The sequence below is a fragment of the Cebus imitator genome, unplaced genomic scaffold (assembly GCF_001604975.1).
Source record: "Cebus imitator isolate Cc_AM_T3 unplaced genomic scaffold, Cebus_imitator-1.0 Scaffold99, whole genome shotgun sequence".
NCBI lineage: Eukaryota > Metazoa > Chordata > Mammalia > Primates > Cebidae > Cebus > Cebus imitator.
Window position 1 is genome coordinate 2,405,131 of NW_016107414.1, and position 6,276 is coordinate 2,411,406.

Sequence of the window (6,276 nt, forward strand, 5' to 3'; positions counted from 1 at the left end):
ATTAGGTTTAGTTTTATTTATCTTTGCTTTTATTGCATTTGCTTTTGGGATCTTGGTCATGAAATCCTTGGCTAAGCCAGTGTCTAAAAGGGTTTTTCCAAAGTTGTCTTCTAGAATTTTTATAGTTTCAGGTCTTAGGTTTAAGTCCTTAATCCATCTTGAGTTGATTTTTGTATTCGGTGAGAGATAAGGGTTCAGTTTCATTCTCCTACATGTGGCTTGTCAATTATCCCAGTACCATTTGTTAAAAAGAGTGTCCTTTTCCCACTTGATGTTTTTTGTTTGCTTTGTTGAAGATCAGTTGACTGTAAATATTTGGGTTTATTTCTGGGTTCTTTATTCTGTTCCATTGGTTTGTGTGCCTATTTTTATACCAGTATTACACTGTTTTGGTGACGATAGCCATATAGTATAGTTTGAAATCAGGTAGTGTGATGCCTCCAAATTTGTTCTTTTTGCTTAGTCTTGCTTTGGCTATGTGGTCTCTCTTTTGGTTCCATATGAATTTTAGAATTGTTTTTTCTAATTCTGTGAAGAATGATGGCAGTATTTGGATGGGGATTGCACTGAATTTGTAGATTGCTTTTGGAAGTGTGGTCATTTTCACAATGTCTATTCTACCCATCCATGAGCATGAGATGTGTTTCCATTTGTTTGTGTCACCTATGATTTCTTTCAGCAGCGTTTTGTAGTTTTCCTTGTAGAGGTCTTTCGACTTCTTGGTTAGGTATATTCCAAAGTATTTTTTTCTTTGCAGTATTGTAAAGGGGTTGAGTTCTTGATTTGATTTTCTTGAGTTCTTGATTTGATCTTATAGAAGAGCTACTGATTTGTGCACATTAATCTTGTATCCAGAAACTTTGCTGAATTCTTTTACCAGTTTTAGGAGCTTTCTGGTGGAGTTTTCAGGATTTTTGAGGCAAACGATTATATTGTCAGCAAACAGTGACAGTTTGACTTCCTTTTTACTGATCTGGATGCCCTTTATTTCTTTTTCCTGTCTGATTGCTCTGGCTAGGACTTCCAGTACTATGTTGAAGAGGAGTGGTGACAGTGGGCATCCTTGTCTTGTTTCAGTACTCAGAGGCAATGCTTTCAACCATTCCCCATTCAGTACTATGTTGGCTGTGGGTTTGTCATAGATGGCTTTTATTATATTGAGGTATGTTCCTTGTATGCCGATTTTGCTGACAGTTTTAATCACAAAGTGATGCTGGATTTTATCGAATGTTTTTTCTGTATTTATTGAGATGACCGTGTGGTTTTTGTTTTTAATTCTGTTTTTGTGGTGTATCACATTTATTGACTTACATATGTTAAACCATCCCTGCAACCCTGGTATGAAACCCATTTGATCATGGTGGATTGTCTTTTTGAAATGTTGTTGGATTTGGTTAGCTGATATTTTGTTAAGAATTTTAGCATTTGTGTTTATTATATCAGTCTGTAGTTTTCTTTTTTGGCTATGTTCTTTCCTGGTTTTGGTATTAGGGTGGTGCTGGCTTCATAAAATGAATTAGGGAGGGTTCCTTCTTTTTCTATCTTGTGGAATAGTGTCAAAAACATTGGTACCAATTCTTCTTTGATTGTCTAGTAGAATTCTGTTGCAAATTGTCTGGTCCTGGATTTTTTTGCTGGTAATTTTTAAATTACCATTTCTGTCTCACTGCTTGTTATGGGTCTGTTCAGGTATCTAATTCTTCCTGATTTAAGCTAGGAGGGTTGTATTTTTCCAGGCATTTATCCATCTCTTCTAGGTTTTCTAGTTTATGTGGGCAAAGGTGTTCACAGTAACCTTGGATGATCTTTTGTATTTCATTGGTGTCAGTTGTAATATCTCCTGTTTCATTTCTGTTGGGAAAAGCAGCAAAGGAGAGAGGACTTACAGAGTGCCTACATTAATTGGTTATGAGTAACATATAAACAAAGAATAACAAACTGTGGAAGGCCACAGGAGGCCTCTGAGGAGGAAGACCTCTCCACGCCTCATGTTCTGGTGCAGGGTGACCTCGGCTCTGTCACCATAAACATTGTGCTCAAGGATGTAAAACCCCTTTGTAGCACTATGATGTAGCCAGACTTGTAGGCTCCTTGTAAGGCCCACATTCCTTCAGCTGTACATAGATAATAAGTTAAAGATAACCACATGTTCTTGTTTTGTAAAACTCCTAAACCGCCACTGTTATCAATCCTTAGGATGACACACCATTACCAGCTCACTGATTCACTCCACCATCACGTCACTCTCTCCCTACCATCACTCCACCCCACCCTGTAGATCAAAGTGATTGTAATCAATAAATAGTGTGGATGATCGGAGCTCAGGGCCTTCACTGTCTCCTCCAAAGTAATGAGTGATGGCCACCTGGTCCCACTCTCTCTCTTAATCTGTCTTTTTCTCACTCCTTTGTCACCACCGAACACGGGGTACCCACGGGTGATATAGGGCTGGTTCCCTACAGTTTCTTGGTGAGGTTATTTGGATTTTCTCTCTTCATTTATTGGTTAATCTTGCTAATGGTCTATCAAAGAACCAGCTTTTTTGCTTCATCTATCTTATGTATTTTTTTTGGTTTCTATTTCATTTAGTTCTGCTTTGATCTTAGTAATTTCCTTTTTCTGCTGGGTTTGGGTTTGGTTTCTTCTTGTTTCTTTAGTACCTTGAGGTGTGACCTTAGGTCGGTTTGTGCTCTTTCAGTCTTTTTGATATACGTGCTTAGGGCTGTGAACTTCCCTCTTAACACCACCTTTGCTGTATCTCATATGTTTTGATATGTTGTGTCATTATTGTCACTCAGTTCAATGGATTTCCATCTAGATTTTGTTCTTGATCCAATGTTCACCCAGGAGCAGGTTATTTAATTTCCATGTATTTGCATGGTTCTGAGCATTCCTTTTGGAGTTGATTTCTAGCTTTATTCCACTATGGTCAGAGAGAGTGCTTGATATAAATTTCTATTTTCTTATTGAGGCTTGTTTTATGGCTGATCATATGGTCTATCTTGGAGAAAGTTCCATACACTATTGAATACAATGTATATTCTGGGTGGTTGGATGAAATGTTCTGTGTGTATTTGTTAAGTCCATCTGTTCCAAGGTATAGTTTAAATCCATTGTTTCTTTGTTGACTTTCTGCCTTGATGATCTGTCAGTGGAGTATTAAAGTCCCCCATTATTATTGTGTTGCTGTCTCATTTCTTAGATTTATTAGTTATTGTTTTATAACTTTTGGAGCTCCAGTGTTAGGAATGTACATGTTTAGGATTGTGTTATTTTCCTGTTGGACAAGGCATTTTATCATTATGTAATGTCCCTCTTTGTCTTTTTTAACTGCTGTTGCTTTAAAATTTGGTTTGTCTGATATAAGAAAAGCCACCCCTGCTTGCTTTTGGTGTCCATTTGCATGAAATGCCTTTTTCCACCCCTTTACTCTAAGTTATGTGAGTCCTTATGTGATAGGTGAGTCTCCTGAAGGCAGCAGATAGTTGGTTGGTGAGTTCTTATCCATTCTGTGGTTCTGTATCTTTTAAGTGTAACATTCAGGCCATTTACATTCAATATTAGTGTTGAAATATGAGGTATCATTGCATTCACCATGCTTTTTGTTGCATGATGTACTGTGTTTTTTTTGTTTTTGCTTTTTATCATGTATTTTTGTTTTATAGAACCTATGTGATTTATCCTTTAAAGAGGTTCTGTTTTGATGTGTTTCCAGGATTTGTTTCAATATTTAGAGCTTCTTTTAGCAGTTCCTGTAGTGGTGGCTTGGTAATTGCAAATTCTCTCGGCATTTGTTTGTCTGAAAACAACTGTATCTTTCCTTTATATATGATGCTTAGTGTTTTGGAATACAAAATTCTTGGGTGATAATTGTTTTGTTTGAGGAGGCTGAAGATAGGGCCTCAATCCCTTCCAGTTTATAGGGTTTCTGCTGAGAAATCTGCTATTAATTTGAAAGATTTTTCTTTATAGATTACCTAGTGCTTCTGTCTCATGCTCTTAAGATTCTTTCCTTTGTCTTAACTTTGGATAACCTGATGACAATGTGCCTAGGTAAAGATCTTTTTTTGCAATGAATTTTTCAGGTGTTCTTTGTGCTTCTTGTATTTGGATGTCCAGGTCTCTAGGATGGCTGGGGAAGTTTTCCTTGATTATTTCCCTGAATAATCCAAGCTTTTAGAATTCCAAGCTTCTAGAATTCTCTCTTTTTTTTCAGGAACACTGATTATTCTTATTTTTTTTTCAGGAACACTGATTATTCTTAAGTTTGGTTGTTTAACATAATTCCAGACTTCCTAGAGACTTTGTTCATATTTTCTTATTCTTTTATCTTTGTTTTTGTTGGATTGGATTAATTCAAAGACCTTGTCGTTTAGCTCTGAATTTCTTTCTTCTACTTGTTCAGTTCTACTGCTGAGACTTTTCAGAGCATTTAACACTTCTAAAAGTGTGTCTAAAGTTTCCTGAATTTTTGATGTTTTCTATGCAAGCTATCTATTTTCTTGAATATTTTCCCCTTCACTTCTTGTATTATTATTTTTTAAATTTATTTGCATTAGGCTTTGCCTTTCTCTGGTCCTTCCCTGATTATCTTAATAACTAACCCCTGAATTCTTTTTCAGGTAAGTCAGGGATTTCTTCTTGGTTTGGATCCCTAGCTGGTGAACTAGTGTGTTTTTTTTGGGTGTGCCAAAGAGTCTTGTTTTGTCATATTACCAGGGTTGGTTTTCTGGTTCCTTCTCATTTGGGTAGGCTCTGTCAGAGGGAAAGTATAGGGCTGAAGGCTGTTCAGATTCTTTTGTCCCATGAGGTTTTCCCTTGATGTAGTACTCTCTCCCTTTTCTGATGGACATGGCTTCCTGTGAGCTGAACTGCAGTGATTGTTGTCTCTTTTCTGAGTCTAGCCACCCAGTGAGTCTACTCAGCTCCAGGCTGGTACTGGGGGTTGTCTGCACAGAGTCCTGTGATGTGAACCGTCTATGGGCCTCTCAGCTGTGGATACCTGTGCCTGTTCCAGTGGAGGTGGCAGGGAGGTGCAATGAACTCCATGAGGGTTCTTAGCTTTGGCGGTTTAATGCTCTATTTTTGTGCTGGTTGGCCTCTTGCCAGAAGGTGGTGCTTTCCAGAAAGCATCAGCTGTAGTAATATAGAGAGCAACTGGCAGTGAGTGAGGCCCTAGAACACCCAAGATTATATGCCCTTTGTCTTCCACTACCAGGGTGTACAGGGAAGGACCATTAGGTGGGCACAAGGCTAGGCGTGTCTGAGCTCACTCTCCTTGGGTGGGTCTTGCTGTGTCTGCCATGGGGGATGGAGGTAAGATTCCCAGGTCACTGGAGTTGTGTACCTAGGAGGATTATGGCTGCCTCTGCTGAGTCATGCAGGTTGTCAGGGAAGTGGGGGGAACATTGGCAGTTATAGGCCTCACCCAGCTCCCATGCAAACTGAAGAGACAGTCTCACTCCCATCATGCCCATGCACCCCCAACAGCCTGGAGTCTGTTTCTAGGCAGAGGGCCTGATGGGCTTGAAACTTGCCCCAGGCTACCTGCCTCTCAGCTGTGAAGGAGACGGGCTTGGGCTTGGTTCTTCCCCTGCCTGTGGTGTCTGCACACTGGATTTGCATCCTCCCCCAAGTTCTGGCCAGGAGGCTTCTCACCCTTTTCAAATTGTTATGAAACTGAGCTAGGGAAGTCCTTCTCTCTGTGGAATTTTACCTGCTGCTGCTCTGGTTACCCTCTCAATGGATCTCTATGGTGCCAGGCAGGAATGGCCTGCTAGGGGATGCAGGGAGCTCCCAGGGCCTTTCTGCTGCTTCCACTACCCCTGTATTTTACTCAGCTCTCTAAATTGAGTCAGCTCCAGGTAAAGCCAGAAATTTCTGCTGCAAACAGACCTTCAGCTTACCCAGGGCGGGTGTGTGTTCAGGAGAGGAGGGTCTCCCTTTCCCACCTTCACAGTTGGGGCACTCACAGTATTTGGGGTGTCTCCTGGGTCCTACAGGAGCAGTCCCATTCCTTCAGAGGGCCTGCGGGTCCTCTCAGGATTGCTGGTTTGTTCTTGCAGTCAACCTGGAGATAATATTTACAATGCAAGCTTCTACAAGCTGCCCTGTCCAGAGCTGCAATCTAGTCATGCCTCCCATCCACCATGATCTGTTTTTCTTATTTATATATTTTTAATGTAATTTTTGGGTATGTGTACAATCTGATGCATATATATATATATATATATATATATACATACAGATGCTTGTGTGTATATATATATATATACA